The following is a 27,507-nucleotide window of genomic DNA, read 5'->3' as shown; positions in this document are numbered from 1 at the left end:
TTACAGCAAAAAATTGTACACATAAGAAAAATGTAAGTAAGCAATCTTCTAGTATTTTACTTAGTCAGTTGTGACTTTTATTTCTTGGCCTATCTCATTATATGTTGAACATGTCAACATTATAGTTTGCTTTGGTCTTCATTGTTCCTGTTATGCAGACTGAGATTGTGTTCTGAAATAAGTATGTTGATGCCAAATAGAATTTATCATTCAGCCTAACCTTGGTCTTATGTCTTCTCCCCCTGATCCGAATATGTCCATTCACACTGGTGTCCCAGTTATGGACTGAGTGTTGCTATTGTTATGCAGAGCTAAATTAAATTTCAATTAAGTGGTTCCATATTAAGCTTCAGAGACTGAAATGAGTCAGATGAACTTAATTAAATGAAGACAAATTAGAAGGATTCAAAAGAAAATTGAAGTTCATTTAAAAGTTTGAAAAACTCTGCAAAACAAGTATATGTTATAGGAATGGGATAGCGTAAATCTACTTGGTCAGAGTATGGATCTAAAAATCTGCACAGTGGGTCCATTTACAGAATGGACAGCTGTGTTTACAAACTTAGGGAAATGCTCGTGTTTTTTTAAAAAATGCCAAATGTTAATAATAGGGAATTAACCCACCCAATAGAGAAGTGATGTGTGCTCCTCTTGACAGATGCCAACTAAGATCTCAGGAGATCACAATCAGCATTGTGGGGTTGCTTAGCAATACCATACAACCAGGCTCATCCAAACAAAATTAGTAACGACCAGTGAAGGGGAAAGAGGGAAAGCAGCAGCAGTTGTGGTGGGAGGGTTGGCAGGAAAAAGGAAAGCAGGGAGGGCTGAAAAGGGAAGGAGACATCGGCAGTAATAGGGGGAAGGAGAAAGCAGATATGGTGGTGTGAGAAAGAGAGACAAACTGAGGGCTAGTGGGGGATGGTATTTCCTGTCCCTGACAAGTATTTATGAGCCTTTCTTTTCTTTGATATAATACTGCAAAGTTCTGGTTGCTAAGTATTCCCTCCATCTGGAGACCTGATTTGAGACATACAAGGAACAGCCTTTTTAACATTCTTCTGTTAAAAATTCTAGGCCTAGTTTTCACTGAAGCTGAGGTAGTAAATCTCTGTTTGGACTGTATTTTCAGACTAAAAGTGGGGGGCACACGATTGAATGCTCCTCCAAAAAGAAAAAAAAATCCTTGCACACAGGAAACTTATCTGGAGTGAAGAAAGTTTTCTTTGTGAAGTAGGTAGGATTGCCAGGCCCATCCTGGCAACTGGCAGGGAATAGGTCATGGGGGGGGGGGGTCACCAGAAATGTCATCACATTACTGGCAATGCACTATCACTCCTGTATGCCGATAATATGGCCCCTTCCCAGCATGCAGCTATGCTGCTAAAGCTGGGAGCATTAGTTGCCACCCTGGAAGGAGGGAGGCAGCACCACCCCTTCCTTTCAATCCAGGGTTTGGCTGGGAGGGTGGAGACAAGGGCCTTAGGAGGCTGCTCAGCCCTGCCCAGACACAGTTGGGAAGAGTCGCTCGGCCCACCCTCCTCACCCTGTATTGGTGCAGGATTAGCCGGCTGCTGTTATCAGAGCCAGGTAGGAATTTTTTACCCTCTTTCCAATTTGGCATGGGAATGAGGGTTTTTTTGCCTACCTTGTACCAATTTCAGGGATTGAAGTCATTGGCTAAGGATGGTGCAGGTTAGCAGTGCCATTGGCAGGTTTGAGTTTGAGATAGAGCCAAAACACACGAGAAGAAATACCTAGATTCAGCATGTGTTCTCTTACCTCAAGGTTTGCCGGGATCTGTAGGCGTCCTGGAAGCTTAAAGTTTAGCATTTACAGAGCAGCAGGAAGGGAAATGCAGGCGCCTGTATTTCCCTTCCCCTTCCTGCTGCTCTGTAAATGCTAAACTTGTTCTCTTACCTCAAGGTTTGTTGGGAAGTGTAGGTGTCTTGGCAGCTTAAAGTTTAGCATTTACAGAGCAGCAGGAAGGGGAAGGGAAATACAGGCGCCTGTATTTCCCTTCCTGCTGCTCTGTAAATGCTAAACTTTAAGCTTCCAGGACGCCTACAGATCCCGGCAAACCTTGAGGTAAGAGAACACGTGCTGAATCTAGGTATTTCTTCTCGTGTGTTTTGGCTCATAGAGTGCAGGCTGGTGAGCACCCTTGGCACTTCCCTATTAGTGGGAAGAGGGGCCTGCCTGAAGGGCCGGTACTGCTTTGATGGCTGCCAGCTGCAGGGGCAGGCTGCCTTCAGGAACCCCCACGTGCAAGTCCTTCCCTCACTGCTGTATGCCTCAGGTGTTCAAGAGCTTGAAAAGGGGGTGACCAAATTGCCTGGCCGACCTGGTCCGCACCATCCATGGATGGGTCGCACTCAGGGCTTCAGGGCTTGCCCAGACAGGTCAAGGCGGTGGTCCAGGGTGGAACCCGTGGCTTGACCTGTACCACTTTAGGCCCTTGTCGCTGTTCTGGCTTGTTCTAGTTGTATGAAATTAATAAAGTGGACCTTATATCCAAACTTAGTGTCTATCTCTTCATTCCAACTAGGGTGGCAAGTGATGTCAGCTTGTTGCCAAGGGCACTCTAGTGTTTGGGCAAAATTCTTTAGATTAATAATAGAGTTTTGCCCAAATACCAGAACATTCCTGGAATCTCCTTGGGACACAGTGATGTCACTTTTGGGCAAGTAGGAGTGACAATAGTGCATCAGGGTGCTGCTGATATTCCCCCAGTTCCCCCCCCCACCACCACAAACAAGCTGAATGGTAGAAGGAAACACCTGCTGTCAGAAGAATGGTAAGCCTAGAAGTAGGGTGGTCCATGGGCCAGGAGGAAAATGACCCATCCCTTTAATTAGAGGCTTATTGTATGGAAATAGGCAGCTAAACCTTTCCATGGCATGGTAGTAAGAGAGTCATAATTCTCTACTAAGTAGAGACAAAACATTTATCTCCAGGAGTTTTGGCGACCCTAATGTTAAGAGGTATTTTTTTTTTTTAAGTGGAGGAGCGTTCATTCATGAGAGTCTCCACCTGTAATCTGAAGTAATACATTCATATGCGGGTTTACCACTTCAAGGATTTAACAGCCTTCTGAATGGAGATGGATCCCGCAGTCTGCAATTCCTTTTTGCCTCTAATATTGAAGTGAAAGTCTCAGAAGGGCTTTAGTCATTGTGTGCAGGGCCAAACAAGACTCACACTGGATACTTCTGTTCCATCATCCAACAGGTGTGTTACCAGAGCAAAAAATTACAAGGGGGGTGAAGAGCTAAACTGCAGTACAACCACGCAACACACCAAAAGAAAGCTCACCCCAGGCGGAAAATATTCAAGGCAATTTAACCACTTCCTGTAAGTTTAGTGTGTAATACAAAAATACAAGGAACATTAAATCCAGAAAACAGTAAATATACAATATTATTGCCAATAATAGCTATAGCTGATATAGTCCCCAGTTACATGAAAAAAGGGGGCGGTGGCCCCAGCAGACGTGTGTAACTGCCGTGGTCCAACAAGTTGTCCCGATCCAAAGAGTGTAGAAGCCGCTGAAGGTAAGCCAATAAAAGCAACTTGAGGCAGAAAACAGCAAGACGTCCCGGTCCGACGCTTGAAAAAAAGCCACTATGGGATGAGCGGGAACGAATTAATTAAGCACTGAAGCCAAACACAACAAGCCGTCTCAATCCAACGCTTGTAAGAGCCGCTGTAAGGTAAGCGGGAACGGAGAGCCGAGACAAAAGCCGCTGTGACATGAGCGGGAGCAAATTAATTAAGCCCTGAGGCCAAACACAACAAGCCGTCTCAATCCAACGCTTGTAGGAGCCGCTGTAAGGTAAGCGGGAACGGAGAGCTGAGGCAACGAGCGTAAGCCGGCCAGATTGTTCTCTTTTTCTCGTTTCAGACCTAATAACGTCTTTCATCAGGCCATAATATATCATAAATCACAGTTTTAAACTCCCAGGAATTTACCCAACATATGCGGAGTATATACTCCGCATATGTTGGGTAAATTCCTGGGAGTTTAAAACTGTGATTTATGATATATTATGGCCTGATGAAAGACGTTATTAGGTCTGAAACGAGAAAAAGAGAACAATCTGGCCGGCTTACGCTCGTTGCCTCAGCTCTCCGTTCCCGCTTACCTTACAGCGGCTCCTACAAGCGTTGGATTGAGACGGCTTGTTGTGTTTGGCCTCAGGGCTTAATTAATTTGCTCCCGCTCATGTCACAGCGGCTTTTGTCTCGGCTCTCCGTTCCCGCTTACCTTACAGCGGCTCTTACAAGCGTTGGATTGAGACGGCTTGTTGTGTTTGGCTTCAGTGCTTAATTAATTCGTTCCCGCTCATCCCATAGCGGCTTTTTTTCAAGCGTCGGACCGGGACGTCTTGCTGTTTTCTGCCTCAAGTTGCTTTTATTGGCTTACCTTCAGCGGCTTCTACACTCTTTGGATCGGGACAACTTGTTGGACCACGGCAGTTACACACGTCTGCTGGGGCCACCGCCCCCTTTTTTCATGTAACTGGGGACTATATCAGCTATAGCTATTATTGGCAATAATATTGTATATTTACTGTTTTCTGGATTTAATGTTCCTTGTATTTTTGTATTACACACTAAACTTACAGGAAGTGGTTAAATTGCCTTGAATATTTTCCGCCTGGGGTGAGCTTTCTTTTGGTGTGTTGCGTGGTGTTACCAGAGCAGGCAATTACGGCCTCTGGTTCGATGGTTTAAAAACGATTAGATTTGTTTTTGAAGCACAAAATTATGTGTACCCTTTGATACCAGATTGTGGGGATAATTAAGGAGAAATTGTTTCCTGCCTCCACTGTAAAGTCCCCAAAGGATTTAGATGGTTGTGGTTGCAAACAGAATGCACCAATTTTATTATTTTAAGAAAGACTAAAGTGTGCAGGATAAAAAATGTGATAGATTTATTTAAAACATCAATATGCTTTTCTCTCAATAAAATATTCTTGAGGTAGTTTGCAACATATCAGTTTTTTAAAAAAACAGACTTGGTGTGAGCCAGAAAGGTAATTTTATTTGTTTTTATCCTGCTTTTCTGTCAAAATGGCTTCTAAATCCACTTAAAGAAATCAAATAAAATGAATATTTCATACAAACCTTCCTTGAGGAGGGGATTTGCTGCTGGACCCAAGCATAACAGAAAGGTCCCTGGCTGCTTCCTGCTCCCCCTTTGATGATTTCATTGATGCTAGCTGGAGCTGGATCCAAGCGTGACAGAAGGATAAATTTTATTGCCATTCACTTGATCACTGGCAGCTGAATGTGGGAACTGACATTGAAAAACCTGTGAGAAAAGTGACGTAGGTAGTGGGTGATGTAAACGTATGGTGTCTCTGAGACTTCGGAGATCCTCTGGCAAATCAGAATAGACAATATTGACTTTGTCAGACCAATGGTCAACTGGGGGCCAAACTACAAGTGGCAAATGACACTTGAACGGCAAGTGTATCCCTCCCTGTTCACTTGCCCCCCACTTGCTCTCCACTCGATCCACTTGCCATTCAAGTGTCATTTGTCACTTGTAGCTTGGCCCTCAGTCTAAGGCAGTTTCATGAGTTCATTCTTTTTAAGATTATCTGATATTGCCCACTGGTTCATTCATTCCTGGGAAACTCTAAACAGGATGGTGGCAAATGGTGCAGGTTTCTCCTCTCCTCATCACAGACAGCTCTTAATGTAACCAGAATCCACCACATAAGCTCCCAGGTACAAAGCCCTGATTCATGGACAACCAGTTTGGTAGTGGGGCTCTGATCTGGAGATCTGTGTTAGATTCCCCACTCCTCCACTTGAAGTCAGCGGGGTGACCTTGGGTCAGTCACAGCTCTTCTAGAGCTCTCTCAGCCCCACCCACCTCAAAGGGTGATGGTCATCAGGATAATAATAACATACTTCGTAAACCACTCTGAGTGGGCATTAATTTGTCCTGAACAGCGGTATATCAATCAAATTTTATTATTAACTTACTAGAAACAAAGCCCGTTGTGGGAAGAAAATACAACGAGCTCTAGAAAGGGGAGGGCAGGCAGGCAGGCAGGCAGTCGCTCCTCCTCCACCACTGATTCCAGCTGGTGAAGGAGGAGGGTGGGCATTGTTATCTGCTCCACGCCTGATCTGTCTGATCTCAGCCATGTGAAGGAGTGGTGGGCTTTGCTACATGCTCCATGCCTGATACATGCGGGGTAAAGGGGGGGCATTGCCTCCTGTTCTGCGTCTGACTATGGCTGAGAAGGGGGCAGGCATTGCCGCCTTCTCTGAGCCTGACCCAGCTAGGTGAAAGGGGTGGGCAATGCCACCTGCTCCCCACTGGGTGAAGAGCGGAACAGGCATTACCTCCTGCTCCATGCCTGATCCTGACAGGTGAAGGTGTGCAGTGGGCTTTACTACCTGCTCTGTTTCTGATCCCTGCTGGGTGAGGGGGGATTCTGGCAGGTTGAAGGGGGGGGCAGGCATTGCTGCATGCTTGGCTCCTGGCTCCAGCAGGGTGAAGACCAGGTGGGCATTGCTGCCTGCTCAGTGGCTTAATCTGGTTGGTTGAAGAGGGTGGGCATTGCCACCTGCTCTGCACCTTATCCTGTCTGGGTGAAGGGAAGAAGGGCATTGCCTCCTGCTCTGTGCCTGATCCCAGCCAGGTGAAGGTGCTTGGTTAAGTCTGGGGTTAGGCATTGCCACTTACTCCGCTCCTAATACCAGCAGGGTTAAGGCATGGAGAGGGCATTGCCACCTTCTCCACTCCTAATACCAATGGGGTTAAAGCGGAGGATGGGCATTGCCACCTGCTCCACTCTTAATTCCAGCTGGGTTAAGGTGGGGGGTCGGCATTGCCACCTGATCCACTTCTAATACCAGCTATGTTAAGGTGGGGGTGGGCATTGCCACCTGCTCCATTCCTAATACCAGGTGGGTGAAGGTGGGAGGCAGGCATTGCCACTTCCTCCCATCCTGCTCCTGGCCCGGGCTTCCCACCATGGCACGTTTTCTGGAGGCATATGGTGCCTTGCCTAAGCTTCCCTCCTCTGTGCCCTCTGGTGGTACACCAGGGTATAAAGTGGGTTGTCTGAAATACGCTTACTCAATTATATAGTAAGATATGAGGGGCAGAAATTATCAGCTGAAATTGCATATAGGACCCAGGAAAACAATGTTTTTAATTTGTGGCATTTTAATTTGTGATGCCCCATTCTTGTGTGACAATCATCATACGATATAGCAGTCATCAAAAGATGACCAGGCATGAACAGGTGTGATGTAGTGGTTATAGTGTTCAACTAGGATCTGGGAGGCCTGAGTTTGAATCCCTCACTATGCCATGTATGCTTACTGGACCAATTACATACTCTCTACCTAACCTACCACACAAGGTTGTTGGGAGGAGAGGAGAATGATGTAACTGGCTTTGGATTCCCACTGGAGCGAAAGGCAGGGTTTAATGAATTAAATCAACAAATGAGCAAAGCAGCTATTCCTCTCCAGCAAATGTGTTTAGAATCAAAGCAACCTATTTAATAAATGGTGAGACGCTGTTCGTATGAAACAAAGCCAAGATGGCTATAGAAGGAGGTTGCACAGATAGAAAACATCTTCCAGATTTATATTGGAGTTCACATCTGTCTTTTTATGTAAACTTAATATCCTAGGGTGTTTTTTTTTACAGCAGAATATCTGTGGAATTAAACAAATCACTCTAAATATGACTTGGTGCATTAGGCCTCCTAGCGCTGCTGGGAGCTTGCGCACTAATTGTGGGTAAGGGCTGAACCGCTGCCAGTTCTGGTTGCAGTCCCATTAGCATATTCATAAGTCACGGCGGCATGCAGGTGCCAGAGTGCTGAGAAATGTTTAGTGACTACTCAGCTCAGCTACAGAGAAACTCCTCAATAACCCCATGCTTTTATTTGTTTTAAAAAAGCCATTAAGAACCATAAACCCAGGCTGTTTAATGCTCTGATGTGGGCACAAGGCTTTTTAACAATTGCGCCGCAGAGCAATGAGGCGGTTCTCCCTCTCCAACGCATGTGCTTCCTAGGGCAAGGCAACGGAATATTCCAGCTAAAATCAATGGACTGTTCCATGTTTTCAGGCCTGTTTTAAATCAGCCTCTGTGCTTCCTAAGAGGATGAGGCCGAGAGGCTTCGTGAGGCTGATGGGCTGATTGTTGCCACGTCAGGCAAACGTGGAGTGGAACTCTTGGATGACAGTGTCGGAGACCGCTAGCGAGCTTCCCTGAAATAACTCCCAAACAAACAACTGTCCTTAGTGACTCTAATAAATGCAAAACAAATGCGGGCACTCAGCAGGCTGCTGTCTATGGCAGTGGCAGGATCTGTCTGGAACAATGTCGTCCTTTTGCTTGAGATCCAAAGAGGCCTCCTGAAGAGGAAAGTTACGGCTTTTTGCAATTCGAAGGGAAATATCGCTTGGGTGAAAATATATGTATCTTCCTCCAGTAAGTGATCAGCCAAATTTGTTTTGACCTGCAAGGTTTTAACAAGTGGAACCAACTATCATTCCAAAGGGCACAGGAAAGAATACTTTATTTACTAGTCCATGGAAAGAATGCAATTTCTCAGCTCTAGGTAAATGCTAGAGTTGAAAGATATGAAGGGGCTAGAAGCAAAGACCAGTAGCCGTAACATTCCAAGCTCCAGAGACTTCAGGCTCCTATTCTAGAAAGAGAAACAGTGTATCCGATTTAAAAGTCCATGTTGTTGAAGGAAAGCCTCGAACGCTATTAAAAACTACTAATATGGTTGCCAGTTCCAGGTTGGGAAATTCCAGGAGATTTGGGGGTGGAACCTGGAGACAGCAGGATTTGAGAAGAGACGTCAGCATGTTATAATACCATAAAGTCCACCCTCTAAAAGAAGCCATTTTCTCCAGGGGAACTGATCTCTGTGACCTAGAGATCAACAGTAATTCCAAGAGATCTCCAGCCATTACCGGGAGGTTGACAACCTTAAAGGAGTGGGGATTGTTCATAACCAAACTTGTTTCATCTCTCCCCCCCCCCACCACATTATATCTCTCCTCTCTCTCTTTTTATTTATCTCCTCTTCATCTTCTGCAAGCGTGTTCCATTTTCCTTTCCCAGTCCCTGTTGCCAGTTTGTAGGGTTATCAAACTGCTCAATGTTTGTCTGGCTAGTCAACTAGTTGTCCCTACCAATTTGGTGTAAGAGAGATGGGGAGTAATCTCACTCAGGTCACTTAGTTCCCTCAAACGCATCTCAGAAGGCTATTTGTCAGTGAAGGCCCCATGATCCCCACTTGTTTGGGAGTTAAAAGGGGCCTCTCCTTCCACTTCCAACTATGGAAAAGTTGATACGGTCCACACGGATAACAAGGAGTGTGGGGATTCTCATGCATTCATTTGGAATGTTGACTTTTGTGCCCCGCCATGGTGTGGTGGTGGTGGGTAGCAGCGTCATAGTGGTTACCAGAGAGTGTTTCAGCTGTGAAGAACTGGAATCCCACTGGCTAGCTGTCTTGCTCCTGTGGTCTAGTAAGTCCACCTCTGCCACTGCTTTACCTGAGGAGCTCCCCAGAGCCCACCACAACCACCAATGTAACAGTCATCTTCTTGCTCTTTTGTTTGCCTTCTGTTTTAGGTAGTACCCACCCCAAAAGTGAAACGTGGTAGAGGAGCTCACTGCAGCAATCATCATGCAGTTCTCACGTCACATACTTTCCTCTTACATATTTGCCATTCAATGGGTCTTACGTTCAGTGGGTTCCCAGTCTGGAAAGGTTGAAAACACTTCCCTACCTAACTTCTACTGAAGGGATTAAACAATTTCAGTATTTTCATGTGTATAGAATCAAGGAATTTGTATTAATTAATTAGCATTGATAATTTATATGCAGATCTGTACAGGCTCAATTCCACATGTTGAATCACTTTGTAATATGATAGACAACTTGTCCTGTACAATTGCCTGGAACAAAAGAAGGCTTATACCCTTGTTTCCTACATTCTGAATTCTTGGATCATATAATGTATGTATGCAGTTTGGCTATCTTTCTTGAGAGTTATGTATTCTGGATGTGCTGTGAGTTCTCTGATATAGACTCACTGACTGTCCTAATGACTAGTCTTATTCTCAGTATTCCCACTGAGAAATGTTTTTTACATGCTTAATTCCTTGGCCATATAATTTGAATTGTAATTGCCTTTTATGTTGTCTCTGAATTCCTGCAACCTACTTTGGGAGCCACTTTTTGGCTGAAGTTCATGATAAAAATATAATGAAAAAAATATACATGACTTAACTTAAGGCTTGGTTTCTTCTTCCTCCTCCTCTTCTTCTTTTGAGCAAATCTTTAATTGTATGTTGGTTATGTTTTGGGTACAGTTATGGACTGGATTGTGTTATTTGGAGTAGGGTGGTTATAGGGTTGTTATGGGGTGGGGAATTTTTTAAAAAATGAAATTCACTTTTTAAACTATGGCTAGGGTTGTTACAGGGGGTGGCATTTCTTTTTCAGAAATTTCCTTTTTTAGATATAGCAGTTGGTTCCTTTTGTTCTCTTTTCTTCTTTCAAAAGAGAAATGGTCTTTGGTTTCTCATTAACTTCTGCCTGTTGTTGTGCCACTGTAATAAGATACAAAAAATAAAAAGCATTCTGATGCAGCAAGGATATGTTCAGACAAGTCCTGTGCTTCATTGCCTGTTTAACAGCTTACCTGATTTTCATTTTTCAGCTATGCTCCTAATATGTAAATAAATAAATACATTACTTCTTAGAGATTTAAATTTAATCCTCCTTTTCATGAAAGAGGAATTGATTCAAAACTGACTCAAATTCCTAAAAAATGGAATAGAAATGGATTGCTTGGATTTGGGGGAGAAATTTGGCAAAGAGGAATTAAGAGAATTCCAGTTCACAACCCTAGCTGTAGCCATCGATACCTCTTATTCTCTCCCCCCCCCTTTTTTAAAAGCAGGATTTCTCTTTCATTTCTCTTTGTATGCACCACTTTTGTAACTTCACTCCTTGCAGTAGTTTTATGTTATACACCCCAGGATGTTGCTCTAAAAGAAAGATAGGAAGGCTTGGAAAGACATTGCCTGTCTCTGAGCATCTACAGAGTGAAATTCCAAAATTTTGCTTCCTGCTCCTCCTCTCTACAAATTTCTCTTTGAACAAAAAGAAATCAGTTATAAACTGACTCCAAATTCCTAAAAAGAGGAAAAGAAAATGATTGTTGGGTTTCTGAGAGAAATTGGGTAAAAAAGGAATTTAGAGGCATTCTCTTGACAACTGTAGGGAGTGATATCCTATGTGAATTGTGTTGCTTGAGGCAAGGAACTTGTTATATCCCTTAAAGGAATAAAGCATTTTCTTGGTAGGGTTGCCAACTCCAGCTAGGGATATTCCTGGATATTTGGGGGGTGGAGCTTGAATTGATGAATTGGGAGAGGAGGGAGCTCAGAGGGTATATAATGCCACAAAGTCCAACCTTAAAAGCTGCCATTTTCTCCTGGGGAACTGATCTCTGTAGTTTGGCAATCAGTTGTAATCCTAAAACCCCCAACCGTATTTCTTGGGAGACTACTTCCTGAGCCATTGGTTTTCATCCTCAAGAATCACTACTGTACCAGGGTTTTTTAAATTATTTTTATTGTTGTTGTTGTTGTTATTGTTATTCAAGGAATAGCAACACTAAAAGCCTGACATTTCAAGTGTCCTTCATCTTCTTAATAGGCCATGGGAAGGACACTAAACCACTTGGTCTCCTTTTCTTATCAAGGGGACTTTCTGAACACCTCAATGGTTTCTTTCAGCCTCTCCTTTCTCCCGTCTCCTTTACCTCTCCCATCTTTTACTATTAAACATGCTCTTAGACCAAAGTTCCTAGATTTCTGTTTCTGATGCACTGGTCCATTGAGAATATGGTTCATTTACTTACGCTGGCCTGAGCGAGTGTGCTATGTTGTGTAGATTCTCTGTTTAAAAAAATCCACTTAACTGTCACAGATGTATGGCTTTTTGAAAAATAAATGGATCTCTCATGTTCAAACCTGCAATGGGGAAAAAATCAAATATTTTCCTTTCAACAATCATTTTAAGTTATTCCCTATTTACAGCAAAAAGTTCGGTCCACTAGAGGAAATATTTTATGATCGAAAAGTCCATTCCCTTGCTGAAACCAAGCATTAGGAGACATTTTATTTCCCCTTTCCCTTTGCTAGGAATGAATGAAGTCAGGGTCCACATGAGCATCCTGGTCAATCAAAAGATGCATAAGCATGTGCAGTCTACTCCATTCCACCACTCAGTTGCCACTTCACCATTCTACCTTTCCTGAAAGAGAAAATGTGGGATTTGCTGGTTTCACTGGAAGGCACAGGAATTTCTGTTACTTTTCATGAAGTGTGTCTTAACTAAGGCCAGTGGCAGGAACAGTGTGGAAATTGGGTGAAAAAGCATCAGTCAATTGGGGAGCACCATGAGATAACCAAGGATGAAAGTTTGCCCCAGCCAACCTCTTGTAGATAATGAGCTTGCAAGAATTGGTGACGGGACCCCATTAGGACAGGTAATACAGTTTGAACCCAATACATGAGGGAAAGTGATGAGGCCAACCCTCCCAACATATGATTTTAGCTCCGAGAACAGAAGTACAGCAATACAGTGGTGTTAAAATATAAACCAAGGAGAATGTTGCTACTAGCCAGTGGTTACTGTACAGTAGGGAAAGCCATATTTAAAAGGTGATCGAAGTGTAAGTAAGTTGCAGAAAACCCTAGTTAACTCATTTGCCTGAGTTGCATGTTTTCATTCTGCATATGATGGCACTGTCTTCATCATAGGAGACTGTATACATCTCCCTTGACTTACCCCAGATGTAATCTTCGGCACTCATTTCTTCTTCATTCACAATTTGTAACTGTTTTTTCCAAATCAATAACCTCCACATTATGACTTCAATAAATTACACTTTCACTTAATGGGTGTGAAACAGGGCCACGTGCACAAGCTACAAAAGTATCCCCCCACGTGCACATTTGGTTGGGATGGCCCAGACTCGCTAAGTAGAGTCAGCCCTGGTTAGTATGTGGATGGGAGACCACCAAGGAAGTCCAGGGATCCTGTGCAGAGGCAGGCAATAGTAAACCATCTCTGTTGGTCTCTTGTATTGAAATCTCTCTTGGGGGGGGGGGTCACCATAAGTCAGCTGTGACTTGATGGCACATTACACACATGCTCACACATTTGATTCTGGCAAGATTTCTCCATATCAAGCAATTGAAGTCATGAAGGCTGAGAGAACGTATGTGAAACAAAGCCAACAGCCCAAATACACAATGGAAATGACCAGTGTTTTCTTTGTTGTTATGATGTACTCCTGGGACATCGTAGCCAATGGCCTTAATTCTGATTCTAAGTTCCACTGAAAGCAATGAGACTCTAACTGTATCACAACAGTCCATTCCAGTGGTTTCAGTGGAATTAAGCAAGATAAATGTTAGTTGGATCAAGCACAATTTTGATGAGAGGGACTATCAAAAGAAGAATGACTATGCCAACTCTGCAACTTGATCATATGTAGGATTACTGAGAAGTTTAATGAGGTTCGTATTCAGGTAACTGTGCATAGATTTGTAGCCGTAATCCATTTTACACAGTTTAGGCTATGGTTTAATGAGAGCTAATCTTAGAAAATAGTTGATACCATTGTGGGAGGGAAAAAGAGAGAAAAAAAGAAGAAACATGTTTTCCTCTCTTCCAGAACACATGTTCATCTGATCAAGTTGATAGGCCATAGGTTCAGAATGGACAGAAGAGAATAGTTCTTCAAATATTGCTAATTTCACTTATGGGGTATAATGCCACAAGATGGAGAGAATGTTTGATTATTTTAAAAGGAGATTAGACAAATTCATGGATGATACTTCTCTGTATGTAAAGTGCCATCAAGTCACAGCTGATTTATAGCAACTCCTGCTGGGATTTTCAAGGCAAGAGAGGTTCAGAGGAAACTTGCCATTTCCTGCCTCTTTGTAGTGACCCTTGACTTCCTTGGTGGTCTCCCATCCAAGTACCAACTGGGGCCAACCCTGCTTAGGTTTTGAGATCTGATGGGGTGGGTAACTCATAAAGGGTCTAGTTAACTATTCTAGTATTAACCAACAGTAGGGATGATGCATCTACCGCTGGTTAATAGCTGAATAGTTAAATAGAACTTCCCTGCTCACAGTCGCTGTAACCCAGTCTGAAAGCCTGATACTGGAGAGCTGCAACAGGGGATGGCTTTGGCCTCAATATCCTAAATGTAGGCCTTCCAGCCAGTTTGGTGCAGTGAGCCAGTTTGGTGTAGTGGTTAAGAGCGTGGGACTCTAATCTGGAGAGCCGGGTTTGATTCCCCACTCCTCCACTTGAAGCCAGCTGGGTGACCTTGGGCTAGTCACATTTCTCTGGAGCTCTCTCAGCCCCACCCACCTCACAGGGTGTTTTGTTGTGGGGATAATAATGGCATACTTTGTAAACTGCTCTGAGGGCCAAGCTACACATGACGAATGACACTTGAATGGCAAGTGGATTGAGTGGAGGGCAAGTGAACAGGGAGAAATACACTTGCCGTTCAAGTGTCATTCGTCATGTGTAGCTTGGCCCTCAGTGGGCATTAAGTTGTCCTGAAGGGCAGTATATAAATCGAATGTTGTTGTTGTTACAGGTGGAAAACAGGACACCAGGAAAAAGATGGTCCATTGTTCTGATACAGCAGGGATCTTCAACCAAGCAATGGTCTTCAAACCATGATGCAAGACCCTTGATCTGGCTGTACAGCTCTTTCTGCTGCCTTACAGAAGGACCTACTGCATAGACAGCAAGGGTGCTAAGTCTCCTGCCTCTCTTTGCATGCATGCTGATGGCAGCTGCAGCTGGACAGTAAGGCCAAGTTACTTAGCAGTGGAGAGGATTCCTCCATGGCTAGGACCAATGGCATGTTCTTCACTATTGCAGATCGCTTGTGTTTCCTTTCCCCAGCGTTTTTAGTCTGCTCCCCATAATCTTGGCCTTGACACTGGTAAGGCCATAACATTGACCCCCCCCCTTCCTGTCAGAAGACTCTGATGTCATATGATTTCCTGTCTCATGCTTGCAGCATAATGGTTCCCATGCTCCATGGGCCCTAGAGCTGAAAAGGTAAATGATCAAGTCAGGTACAATAAAGTACTTGGAAAGTTAATCATATACACTTTTTTTTTTTTAATTTGGAAGGAAATTCAGTGGAACTTATTCCCAAGTAAATGTGCATAAGGTTGCAACTTAAATTGAAGTGCTCACCAAATGCATCTCTTATTTGCATATAAATTCCCTTGCCCGTATGCAAAGGGTCACTTGTTATTTGGCAAGGTGAGAAGGAGAGCAATTCAAAGAGATGCACTTTGAGAAGAGGAGCCCCAAATGCACAAATGACAGCAATTCATGATAACCCTGGAAAATTCAGAGTGTGCACAAAAAAAGATAACACCAGAGAACAAATTGCACCTGGGCAGCCTTTGCTAATGTGTATGGAATATATGCACTGTACAAGGTCACATTGACTATATCTACACTGGGGAAAAGAGGACGATGAACAGGTTTTTGAAAATGTCATCAATGTATTATGTATAAAATGGATCTGTATTTCATTTCAATGTCAGCCATGCATGTCTCTTTTGTTCCTCTGCTTTTCTTTATCAACAAAGCATATTTATGCGGAATTTCACTAGGCAAGGAAATTCAATTTCCATTTCTTACCAAGTTTTTGTATAAGGTCAAACACTGTAGAATCACATGGTGCTGTTGGTGAAATTCATGCACACTCCAGTCCTGTAAAAATGCATTGCTGTACCCGAACTAAGGCAGTATTCTTGCGGATTGATAGACAATGTGGTACAATATAGAGGTCATTCCTCCTCACAAGCTACCTCAACGTGTTTTCTCCTCACAAGGTACCTCATAGCTTTCACCTATTATAGACTACACAGGTTGGAACTGGGGGTTGTGCCCTGTGCCAGATATAAGGCTCCATCTAAACATTACAAAATCCTCATATTTGTTGGGGACTTTGAATCACTTGAGTGAGTTTGGTCCCTCCCCAACACATACGAGCTCCTTTCTAACAACAACATTTAATTTATATACTGCCCTTCAGAACAACTTATTGCCCACTCAGAGTGCTTTATAAAGTATGTTTTTATTATCCCCACAACAAAACACCCTGTGAGAGCTCATAGAAGCTGTGATTGACCCAAGGTCACCCAGCTGGCTTCAAGTGGAGGAGAGGGGAATCAAACCTGGTTCTCCAGATTAGAGACCCACACTCTTAACCACTACACCAAACTGGCTCTCCTGTTTGTGACCACAGCACACAGGGAGAAATGGCCTCCCCTGTCCACACACAGCCTTTTTCGAGTCTGTATACCACTCCATGGAGCTGTTTGCTCTGTTATCAAAATCATGTTATGGACCCAACAGTGATTCCATGAGGTGATTTATGGATATGAAAACGGGTGGGCAGGCAGAAGCTATGACTAGGAGGCTACAGCCACGTCCCCCTGTATGCTTTGGTTATAAATGGAAAAGAGTAACGTGTAGCTAGGGCCTGACTAGACATGAGTTGTGAGTTCTCCTCAGTTTCTGTGTGTGCTGTGCCTGATTTGGAACAGACTATGGCACACACAAAAATAGTCCCAATGTGTGTGGGGGGTGGGTGGGAGAGTATATCTTTGACTGAAAGAATCATGTGTTTTAATAGTTCCCCATTTAAAAGAAAGCCCCTTCCATATCGAAAACTGGCATATCAAGAGAAAGAGTAGTCTAGAGCCTTTATTCCTGCCATCCTGGTTTTCTCTGAAACACAGGTGATTTTTATATGGAGGAGAATATCAAAACATATAAGCTATGCTTAAATACTCAAGGTGGTACAGCAAGAACTGCACCAACCATTCTGGCTGTGTAGGTTGGCTTTAAGTGGGATAAATCCATTCTCCTGAATATTGTCAACTACATTTGGTATCAACTAAATAAGGAAATAAGTGGCTGATGATGTGGTACACATGATGTGGTACTATAGAATTAATATGGGGGTTTCATACATCACTGGGAGGGAGGCAACATGATATAGCCCAATCTTCAGATCTCAGAAGCTAAGCAGGGTTGGTACTTGGATGGGAAACAACCATGAAATCCTGTGCCGAGGAAGGCAATGACAAAACACCTCTGTTCCTCCCTTGCCTTGAAATCCTCTTGCTGGGGTAGAAATATGTCAGTTGTGTGACTTGACGGCACATATCTACCTACCTTCATACCTCAATAAAAACATATGTGTAATGTTATCCCACACTGTCATGAATCTTGCTGGATGAACTTGGGTCAGCATAGGGGAGGTAGATCCTACCAGTCCACTGAGCAAAGTTGATTGATTAAAATATTTATACTCCACCTTTCCTTTGACTCAAGTTGGAAGCCTTACTCCAATCTAAAGAGGCTTCCTCCAAGTTGAAGGAAGAGCCACTTAATTTGGACAAAGGCATCTCAGGCAGGAAGAAGGCTTCCTGGAGGAGGGATGGATCCACTGCACTCTTATCAGTCCAACCAGGGACAGATGAGTAAGTACATGTGCGGTTTGCCACACATTTCAGTTCTTTTGGTATATCTACAAAAGAACAGATTTGCAGCACAATTTTAAGCTTTCTCTGTCCATTGACTTCTAGGGACTATTAACACAGCATAAACTTCTGCGGACTTGAATTTACATTGTCAAGTTATTTCTCAATCTGCAAGAGAAAGGCCAAAAATATTCACAAGTTTTTTTCTTTCTTATGTATAAAAATTGCGAGGATTCCTGATTTCCTTCATCAGATTTGCATCCATGAAATCTTACACCATACTAAATGTGTTAGGTGCCATATGACTTCTCTTTGACCTTTGCCAAAGAAGATGGTCATGGCCACCCCTCTGGAACTGTGTATCTTTTTAATAGCTAGATTTGCAGAGGCATAGGAAAAATTATTACATCTTACCAGAAATGTGATATTTCAGTTCTTCCATGCTCACAAGGTGTAAATGTGAGGAGGGGTAAGTGTACCTTTGTGGCAGCCTATTTGTACCATTTCAGAAATATTTTTTTCTCATTCCATGGCGTATGAGATTGTATTATGAAAGAGGACTGTGGCTCACATGAGGTCATGGTTACAGTCAGGAATGCTCAAACACCAACCAACTGGGCTCATATCCTGTCCATCAGTTGCAAACACAGACCTGATTTTTTGATGATCAGCTCAATAGTTCATCAGTCTTTTCATAGGTGTTTGGCAAGTTGTTTCACTACCTGTGCAGTACAGCATAATTGACTTGCTGTGCATTTATGTTGTCATGCAGCTCAACTGAGTTTAAACGAGCCCTCCACCCTCACTGTGTAACTGCTCCACTCAGCAGGCAATTGTTTAAATAGAGCACTCCCAAATCACACAAATCAGTCATCGATACATTCTGTGCTTCAATCAGCTCCTACCCTTTGGTGGTCAGCTAAACACTGCTTAGGGATGCTAATGGCTGCCGATCAGTGTGAATCAGCAATGTCTTTGCATAGGTGCAGTTTCGGGGAAATCCAATGCAAGCCGGTTTGGCATGCATTTGCAGCTGCCGGGCACAAATCAAACAGACCAAGTGATCAGCTCACATTTGATTGTCACCTTCAAACATGGTAAGTTCAACAGTCAAATGTGCCCATGGTTTAATTTGCAGCATCCCTTCTTAAAACTAGGATCTGGGAGACTCTCAATGCAATCCTAAGAACGTTTTCCTCGGAGTTAGCCCTGTTGAATAGAACTGAGTAGGATTCCGCGTAAACTGCTTAGGACAGCCCTGTCACGCCTTTGGCCTATCGCTCTCTCGCTGTTGTGAGGAAGGTGCACAGAACAACATGCACCAGCTTAATCACCTTAGAGGAAGGACAAAATAAAAAATGAATAAATAATGGTGGGGAAGTCTTATGCCTAGAAAAAATATGCTAGGGTACTGTACATGAGCAAGCTGTCTATATTTATTTCCAGTGCTTGCTTGCGCTCACTCTGTCTCAGATGATGGTGCTTATATATCATATTGTACTGACTTCTACCAATTCCCCCCTCAGGACTTGGAAGAGCCCTCAAAAAAGACGCCAGTACTGTCTCCAAAAAGCCCTGCTTATTTCTGTATGCCAATGAATAGTTATATAGAGAATACTTTTATGAAAACCTGTGTTGCTAAAAACTGCATTGTACACCCTTTCATTTGATTTAATTGTGTGTTTAACAAATGCAACAGAATATTACATCTATAGATTGAATTGCATCGAAGGCTACCTTGAGCCCATGGAATCTAGTAGCTATAACAGCAAAGGAATAAGTGAGAGGCAGAAAAGTTATAATATCCTTAAATGTGATTATTATTTTAAAGATCACGCACACAAACCCTATTCAGCACATTCTCTGCCATAAGTCAATTCAGATCAATGTGTGCTTTGGTTGGACATTAAAGCCCCAAAGCAAAAATGAACTGCCTTTTTACTCCTGAGAAATGATATTGCCATATTAAGGGTGAAAACACTGCATTTTCCTGGCCAAGTAATCACCTTCTCTGGGCACAGACTGTGCAATAAAACTGCTTTAAGAAAGCAAATATTGAATTTTCCTGAGGATTTTATAGAATCGTGCTGCAACACCCACACAGTTCACACAGATGTAGATATGAGGAAGAGCTGGAGTTCCCCAAGTTGGACTTCATCACTCTCTTGTGCCTAATTGCCATGCCTCCCCTATCAGTAAGCTCCTGAAACATGTTGCCCAATTGCAGAAAGGAATCTCTCTGATTTGCAGCAGACCTTAACATGGAAGCCAACCAGGCCATAAAGAGGTGCCCAACCTTTGTGCTTGGAATGTCAGCCTTTAGATTAAACCCTTAGGCATGGCCACACCCACATGTTGCTAATGGAAGGTTGCAACTAATGAGCAAAATAAACAGCAATACCAAAGATACTGTGCTAAGAACTCATATTTAATGGATAAATGGCAATTGTTGCTCATTCTATCCTTCCCCCTGTGAGTGGCTAGAGAGATTGCAGATATTCCTATTGTACCCTCTAACTGCTCTCTCTCACGTAATAGTATGCAAACAAAACTGGGACTTCAACGGACAAGTGGAACCTAGGCCTTTTCCAGACGGCTTACCTTCTGCCGCTCCATGCCGCAACGCCGCGGCTCGTGCTGGGGCGAACGCGAAATAGCGTGTTTTCTCGCACGAGTTTTGTGCGATGTTGTGCAAAACTCGCGCGAGAAAACGCGCTATTTCACGTTTTCTCTGGCACAAGCCGCGATGTTGCAACATGGAGCGGCAGAAGGTAAACTGTCTGGAAACGGCCCTAATTCTAAATTTCCAGTACAATCAGTCAGAAGCAGAGTTACATCTTTCTCAGGGCCAAGCTACACATGACGAATGACACTTGAACAGCAAGTGTATTTCTACCTGTTCACTTGCCCTCCACTCAATCCACTTGCTGTTCAAGTGTCATTCGTCATGTGTAGCTTGGCCCTAAGTCCACTGAAATCAATGGGCTTAGAAGGGTGCAACTCTGCTTTGGATTGCACTGTTATGATGTCTTTTCGACTCACTGGCACAGTGCCGCAGGGTGCCCGCACTGCAAGTTTGCAGGACAATGCTTCATTTGTTACACCCATTGCCACCCAAATGCTGTACTAAAGAATCCCTGGGAATAAATTGGGATGCAGGGGAGGGAATGCAGCCCCTCTGCCTTCTTTCTCCTTTTCCCACTGCTGGCACTCTTTCTTTTCCCAAGTCAAGAGTTTGAGCTACGCAACCTTTCACAACTGGGTCACAGCCTGCTGCCACACACAGTGAAGAATCCTCCAGTCCAGCTCATGAGAAGAAACTATCTGCATTCAGACAGACACTGTTGCCTTTTTTGTCTATATTAACGTTTGCCAGAAATGGATGCTGAATTATCACCAGCATATTGTGCACCAAGTAGGAGTCTCTTGCAATGAAAATACCATTCCAGTCAGCTAAAATTTCTTAGTATTGTGTATAAGCTGTAGCCCCCAAAATCATCTAAGTGAGTTATTTTATTGCTAGTTTTCAGAATCTAAGGGTTAAATGACTTGAGGGAGTTTCATGACTGGATCCCCGGAAAATCTCCTTTAATATTAAAAACAGTCATGGGGACACAATTTGAGTTGCAGCTACAGTAATAAGTGAACCCAGGGCAGCGTTTTGCAAGAGAATCCATGATGCGATTCTCCCCATGATGCGGGAAGAAGTGCGGTGGGAGGATTCTCTCTTTCCCTCTCCCTCTTGCAAAAAGGCACCCTGGATTTCCTGCCTCCTGTTATATACATCCTTCCCCCCCCCCACCCCTCTCCTGAGCTCCCAGAGGAAAACTCGAGCAGAGACGCTTTGCAAGAGACAGAGAGAATCTTGCCCCTGCTGTTCTCCTGGTGGAGAATCGCAGGAAGCAGTTGTTCTTTATAAGACTACACTACCGTACAAGAGGAGAAGTATGTTTAGAATGTTTAACAATTAACAGACTCCACTTGTTTTTGACACTGTTACGGTTATGCCAATAAAGGTTCTGTCTTGTAAAAAAAAGACTACACTACCCAGGGAACCTTGCAGGAGTTGACACATAAAGAACACGTCGGGTGCCTTGTGTAATTTGGCTCTCTGCCATCAAGCTCAGGAGTAAGCTTGAGCCAGACACTATCTTTCAGCCTACCATATCTCATAAGGCTGTAAGAATGTTTTTAAAAGGGGAGGAGGCTATGCATGACACCCAGAGCTCCTTAAAGGCACACCTTTTAAATTTCAGAGGCAAGCTTACTCCTTCACCACTGCAACCCCACACACATGCTGGTTCCCTTCTTAAAATGCTCTCTGGATGTTGCTCTCCCTTTTTTCCCCCTCTAGCTGAACTTTGAGATCAAAAGGAGCTCAAGCACAAGGGAAAATGGCCTGCTAGGGCGCTATTGGAAGATGCGGAAAGAATTAAGCAGCTCTCCCCTCACTACTGGATTAGAAAACCGTTGTTTGCAAATATAATGTGTAGTTCTGCCTCAATCAAGCAAGAAAGATAAAGAAATAAAAATGAGGGCTAAATTGAGGGGGGGGGGTTAGGGAGCAGAAATTTTGAAATGATAGTTTTTTTAAAAAAATGAGAGGGAAAAGGGCAGAGCACCTGTTACAAGGCAGGTCATTTCATTACATCAGGAACAGAAACAGAGAAAGGTTGAAGATGAACAACTGAACAGAAAATCGGAGGCTTACTAAGTGAAAAGAAGAATGAAAAGAGGATGCAGAAAGTGGGGAATCAAACCCAGTTCTCCAGATTAGAGTCCCGTGCTCTTATCCACTACACCAAACTGGCTCTCTAGCAGTGCATGTGTATCCACAATGGGAGAACATTGGGCTTTCACTTGAGTATCCCTGCGTAAGATGTGTTGTGTAGAGAGACGCTCACTGGTGAACCATCCTGATGGCTTAATGAGAATGAAACTAAGATCTGATGCCTGAAGCGTTCGGGGCAAGCCTCACAGCACCTGATGTTAACCAAGTTACTCTTTTATTTATCAGTCAGATCTACATCCTCAAAGTGGGCTACAATACTTTGAAAATCTGATATTAACTTTGTCCCCTTCTCGCCACCATTCCCAAAATATTACACTCCACCTACTGTGCTGCTTCACCTCAGATATTATCCCATTGTTGGGTTCTGTGTCTTATACTGAGAGTGTTATAAGCATCCATGCCATTGTTGTGATTTGCATCTTATATGGTAGTGATATAAGCCATCATTGTGTTCTGCATCTTACACTGCAGAAAGGGGGAAGAAAGCTAAGGATGAGGCAAAAATGTAGCAAAAGGAAACAGGAGTATTATGGCACTTTAAAGACTATTCCAGTGTAAGCTCTCATAGACAACAGCCACACACACACGCACACACACACACACACACAGGGTTATGTAGAAACAAATTATCAACAGCAGGCTCAAAGGGACATGAAATGTAAGAAATATACCATGAGAAATAATTCTTGAAAATTCAAACGTGATTTTTTTTTTTTTAGTCGGACATTGTTATGGTCTCTGTACATTTTTTCACCACCTCTGAATGCATCCATTTACTTAAAAGAAAGGCCTGATTCTCACAGATTTGCTCATCACTTGATTTCTCTGCTCATTCTCTGTGTCATGGCCTTTTCACACAAATCGTTACTCGATGGTGCAGTCGTGAAACGCCTGCGCGAACCAGCTTTCAGTATTTCTGTCAATGTCATCTTTGAACTTCTTCTGTTGCCACAGGAATGGCTAGTCAATATGTTCCAAACCACACAGACAATGCCATCCAAAGCAGAGTAACACCACTGACTTTTCTGGCCCCCAGATGGATGTTGCCTGATAGAGATAGTGGTTGGTCTTCTCACCCCGATCACCACTTAAGTACAACACACATTTTAAACTACTTTATATCCAGGTTTTGTGCGGAAAGGTGGTCTAGAAGTATTTAAATAAATGCTATACAATGGATTGGGGCATTTTTGTGTAAAAGTGACAGTCCTGGAATGGAAAGAAGATAACACGGACAGGGACGGCAACAGTTTCTAATGAATTGCTCTCCCTTCCTCTTCCCTACCCACCCCCCTTAGCCTGTTATCTCTTCTACAGAGTAGTGCACTGTAAAATTCAAATTTCCATGGACTGCACAGAGCCATGAAATTGCTCTCAGCTCCTGTCTGACAGCTAGTGGCTGCCTCTGGCCAGTTTTCATCTTCCCTTCCCTCAGGAACAGAGGCTTGCTTTAGAAAAAGAAAGTCACATCCTTGACTCCTCAGGGCCTACCCCTTGCAACTTATTTTACATATTTTTAGTCATTTATTTGCTTATATAACTTTACCTGAGGCCTGAAGTGAAGGCTTTCCAAGACCCATCTTCTTGGTCTCCCTGGCCTTACTTATTCACTTGTTCATTTGAAAACTATATCTATCACCATACCTTTATCAGTTTGCAGTATATGGCTACCCTCTCCCTTGCTTTTAACCTTTCCTTATCCTTTCCATTTCCCTAGGCCTTATGTAAGTTTTGTACCCAGCATCCATACTCTGTTCCTCCATTCCTCCCCCACCATGCCCAAGGCCTACATATCAGCTTGCCACCTGTTTCTCATTTCATTTATACCTCATCTTTCTCCTCAATGGGTACCCAAAGCAGCTTATATCATTCTCCTCCATTTTATCCTCAAAACAACCCTGTGAGGTAGGTTGAATGTCTGTGACTGGTCTAAGTACCCCAGTAAGCTTCCATGGCAGAATGGGGACTCAAACATGGGTCTCCCAGATCATAGTGTATCACTCTAACCACTGTACCCACTGTTCACTTCTTTCAATTTACCTGCCTTCATCCACATTGGAGTTTTCTGAGTACTCTCCCCCATCATTTTGGTTTAGTGGTTAAGAGCAGTGGGTCTCTAATCTAGAGAACTGGGTTTGATTCCCCACTCCGCTGCTTGAAGCCAGCTGGGTGACCTTGGGCCAGTCACAGCTTCTAGGAGCTCTCACAGTCCCACCCACCTCACAGGGTGATTATTGTTGTGGGGATAATAATGACATACTTTGTAAACCACTCTGAGGGCCAAGCTACAAGTGACAAATGACACTTGAACGGCAAGTGGATTGAGTGGAGGGCAAGTGAACAGGAAGAAATACACTTGCTGTTCAAGTGTCATTCATCACTTGTAGCTTGGCCCTCAGTGGATGTTAAGTTGTCCTGAAGGCCGGTATACAAATTGGTTGTTGTTGTTGTTGTTGTTTGTTGTTGCTGTTGTTGTTTGTTGTTGTTGTTGTCAGCCACCATTTTCCTGCACCAGAAATGGGCTTTTTGAGAGGAAGTGGTATAGTGCTATAGCACAATAGCAATTACTTTTTTAATAAAAAGCCAATGCAGTGAGGAAAATGGCAATTGTGAGGAGCTGATGAGAAGAAACGTGTACTGATGTGGGCAGGAACCTCTGAAAATTCATAGATGGTTTGATAAATATGCTCAGACTGGGCTCTTCGTAAAAAAGAGAGGTAGTAACTCAATGGTTTGCATACAGCTTAGCACGCAGAAGATCTCTGGTTCAGCCCCCAGCAACTCCAGTTAGGTGCCTATCACAGTTAGACAACTATCAAATCTCCATTTTAAAGAATAAAGTAGTAGGTGGTGTGAAAGACCTGCAGATCCTCAGCCAGTCAAAGCAGACAAGACGGACCTTGATAGACCAATGGTGTGACTTGGTATAAGGCAGCTTCATGCATGCAGCTCACTGCAAAGCAGGACTAGAGAACACATAATGTGGATGGGGAAGGGAAAACTAGAGCACAATTACAGAGCTCAACATTGTACAGTTGTTCCCTCCAAAAGAGTTCCAGATTGGATGCCAAAATGGAGAAAAAACTCCTACGTGAATGGAAGCAGTGTTGGCTCTTCTTGCATCTCACCCTTTTTCACTGAAGGAAAGAGCAAGTGTTTCACTGTTCATTTCTTGTGAATATTTACTTGCATTTTTGTCAAAGGTTCTTTGCTTTTCGCTGTTGGCTTTGTTAGATCTGTTTGTATCGCCTGTGCGAGCTGTATGGATTTTATACACTATTCATATGGCATTTATACATACAATCTGCATCATTTAGAGGCACAATAGACACATAATGTTGAGTTATCGGTGTACAAAGAATGTTGAAAAGACATGCATTTTATGAAGAAAATGGAGCAAAGAAAGAGAAAATGGCATGGAAATAATAAATTATGAGTTTGATTTGCACACACCAAAATGGATTTTTGGGGGGAGTAATAGCAGGGTTGAGATGTAAACATTCTCCTAATTGCTGTGGCTCAGGTTCACTGCCTCCTCATCACCTTCATTTCTGATCTTCCCTTTCTCCAGCACTCAGCTTTTTCCATCCCTTGGCCACAGGAGTGGACTGAGATAGAACTGGAATGAGAAGCACCATAGCAATCACTTGCCTCAAGCCCCACATGTGGCAATGCTGACAGTGGGAGGTATCCTACCTTAAGCTTGAAGAAACTCAAAATTTGCTTAGTGGACTTGTAGGTTATAGGCTATTGGGTGTTGGGTGTACAAAATCAAGGTGGGATCTCAGAATTACAACAAATCTCCAGACCACAGAGATCAGTCCCTCTGGAGGAAATGGCAGCTTTGGAGGGTGAACGGTATGGAATCCTCACCCAACTCCTTTCCTTCCCAAAGGTTCACCCTCTGCACACTCCGTCCCCCAACCTTCAGGAATCTCCCAAGCTACTGTCAATCCTAGCTCAGACCCACTCAGCAGTGGCATAGGGGTTGGTGATGGGTCAGCCTTGGCAATGGTGCACCAGGACCTTTCCTTTTAAATTAGGCCAATCTGCACCTGCTGGACTGTCCCCTCTGAAAATCCTCCCCTTTCCTCAAGTAAGTTGGAACTTTCTTGTAAAATTCAAAGATCCTTCGACATCTTCGCTGGATTTTAGCTTATATATTCATATATATATATAACATTTTGTTTTGTGCACCTTTGGAGGTGGGTGTCTCCTCTTCATTTTCTACACCATGCTTCTGATCAAGGCTTTAAGCAAAGCTGGAGAATTCTCTCCTTTTCCCAGGATAGAGGGATTTGGCTCACCAAGCAGAAGAAGCATTGGAAGATGCAGCAGGTACACTGGTACAGGAATTCGCTCATCAGACCGAGGCACTGCTGTGCATTTTCATTCAGATTGGTATGAATTTTGCAGAGACTTGCTAATAATGGCAATATTGATTACTTTCAAAAAGGCTCTGCACTCCGGAATTAAATGAGGCAGACAGACAAGTATTCGCAGATGCAAGTCTAGAATGATGATCTAACAAAAAAAAACCACATAAATAAGAGACATCAGAAACACAATTAAAAAAGAATAAAATGATGATATATGATGATGATGATGATGATGATGATGATGATGATAAGGATGATGATAGAGGAGAAGGCACACCTTAAACACTGTGTAGAGGAGCCAGATTTTTTGCTTGTGCAAGGAATGAGCAGATACAGATAGCACATCCATATTCCAACCTTGTTGAACAGGAAGCATATTTGACTTAAGGTTCACATGTCTCTCTGTGAGCACTAACTGTTTCAATCAACAAGCATTGAACTGAGTCTAAAATGTCTAGCAAGCGGCAACAGAGGGGGGCAGGCTTTTTTAAAAGAGGGTAAACCCACTGGGTATAACAGGGCACTGGAGCTAGGGTGTGCTTGGTAGTTTAAGACCTCTCTTACACGGGGAAGTAAGAATCACCTCTGATCCAGCAAAAACCTCTGACACAGCAACGGGGCCCACACATGGAACCCAGCAAGATGAGGAAGCACCCATATAAACAGGTCCTACACATGTACTTCGTTTCCTGATTTGGCTA

Source organism: Eublepharis macularius, chromosome 3 (assembly GCF_028583425.1).
Source record: "Eublepharis macularius isolate TG4126 chromosome 3, MPM_Emac_v1.0, whole genome shotgun sequence".
Taxonomy (NCBI): domain Eukaryota; kingdom Metazoa; phylum Chordata; class Lepidosauria; order Squamata; family Eublepharidae; genus Eublepharis; species Eublepharis macularius.
Note: the sequence above shows the minus strand (reverse complement) of the source record.